Raw genomic sequence first — 1,909 nt, forward strand, 5'->3', positions numbered from 1 at the left:
GGGGGGGGAGCCTGGGGCCTGCTCCTGTTGCTATGGAAACGAAGCCCTCAGTCTGTGTACTCCCATGGCCTGTTTCTGTCGCCATGGCAACGAAGCCTGCGGCCTACCTACTCCCAAGGCCTGCTCCCGTTGCCATGGCAACGCTGCTTGTATCGCGACAGTGACAATAAACGCTGACGTTGGCTGTTGTGACCCTGGCTGGTGATGGGAGGTGGCCAAGGGGGAAATGGAAAAAATATGGAAAAATAACAAAAAAGGGCAAAAAAGGCCTCAAAAAAGGCCTCGAAAACGGGTAAAAAAGGCCCAAAAAGGCCTCAAAAAAAAGGTTTAAAAAAGGTCAAAAAGGGCTGCAAAAAAAGGCTAAAAATGCGTCCAAAAAGCCTCAAAAAAGGCTAAAAAAGGGTCAAAAATGCATCAACAAAAAAAGGGTCAAAAAAGAGTCTCAAAAATGGGATTTTTTTCATTATTAAAGGGAATTTTTAGGGGGAAAATGGGGTTTTGGATGGAAAAAAAAGGATTTTCCGTGTGAAAAAAATTGATTTTATTGGGAAAAAAAAGATAATTTTTAGGGAAAATTGAGTTTCCAAGGAAAATAAATGGGTTTATTTAAAATTTGGGTGTTCTGAAGAGGAAAAATTGAGTTTATTGAAGGATCTGGGATTTTTTTTTTCTGAGAAAAATAAAATTATTTGGGGAGATAATGTAATTTCTTGGTAAAATGGTGATTTTTATGAAGGGTTTTTTTTTTTGAGGAAAAAGGTTTTTAGGGAAAAATTGAAATTTTGATAAAGAAACGGGAAATTCTTGAGGAAAAAAAAAATTATTTTAAAACCAAAACAAAGCCCAAAATTCACAATTTAAAAAAAAAAAATTAGATGTACAAAAATCCAGAATTTCAGCCCCAAAAATCGGCCCCGCCCCTCCCCCACCGCGGGTCATTAAATCCCCCCCATGTTAATGAGGGGAGGAAGATGATGATGATGAAGATGACCCGTGGTCACCCAGTGGTCACTCAGTGTCCGGTGGTCACTCAGCGGTGATGATGATGATGATGATGAAGGTGACCGTGGTCACTCCAGGGCACCGTGGTCACTCAGTGTCCGGCCAAAGGGGTGGTCAGTGATGAAGATGATGATGATGATGATGAAGGTGACGGTCACTCAGTGTCCAGTGGTCACTCAGTGTCCAACCAAAGGGGTAGTCAATGATGATGAAGATGATGAACGTGATGGTCATTCCAGGGTGCAGTGGTCACTCAGTGTCCGGCCAAAGGGGTGGTCAGTGATGAAGATGATGATGATGATGACGAAGATGGCGACGGTCACTCCAGAGCCCCGTGGTCACTCAGTGACCGGTGCAGGTGGCCGAAGGGGCGGTCAGTGATGATGAAGATGATGACGAAGATGGTGACGGTCACTCCAGAGCCCCGTGGTCACTCGGTGGGTGGTCAGTGATGATGATGAAGGTGACCATGGTCACTCCAGAGCCCCGTGGTCACTCAGTGACCGGTGCAGGTGGCCGAAGGGGCGGTCAGTGATGATGAAGATGATGACGAAGATGGTGACGGTCACTCCAGAGCCCCATGGTCACTCGGTGGGTGGTCAGTGATGATGAAGATGGTGATGGTCACTCCAGGGCCCCGTGGTCACTCGGTGGGTGGTCAGTGATGATGAAGATGGTGATGGTCACTCCAGGGCCCCGTGGTCACTCGGTGGGTGGTCAGTGATGATGAAGATGGTGATGGTCACTCCAGGGCCCCGTGGTCACTCGGTGGGTGGTCAGTGATGATGAAGATGGTGATGGTCACTCCAGGGCCCCGTGGTCACTCGGTGGGTGGTCAGTGATGATGAAGATGGTGATGGTCACTCCAGGGCCCCGTGGTCACTCGGTGGGTGGTCAGTGATGATGA

General features: G+C 47.5%; 1 protein-coding gene across 1 annotated transcript in view; it reads right to left on the bottom strand.

Moving 5' to 3' along the window:
• The window catches only part of LOC102040299 (epithelial discoidin domain-containing receptor 1-like), a gene marked incomplete at its 5' end in the record, with an annotated part of 25,250 nt that overhangs the window by 12,938 nt on the left and 10,403 nt on the right, over window positions 1–1,909 (bottom strand). The window lies entirely within an intron of this gene.

The sequence above is a fragment of the Geospiza fortis genome, unplaced genomic scaffold, assembly GCF_000277835.1.
Source record: "Geospiza fortis unplaced genomic scaffold, GeoFor_1.0 scaffold1223, whole genome shotgun sequence".
NCBI classification, from domain to species: domain Eukaryota; kingdom Metazoa; phylum Chordata; class Aves; order Passeriformes; family Thraupidae; genus Geospiza; species Geospiza fortis.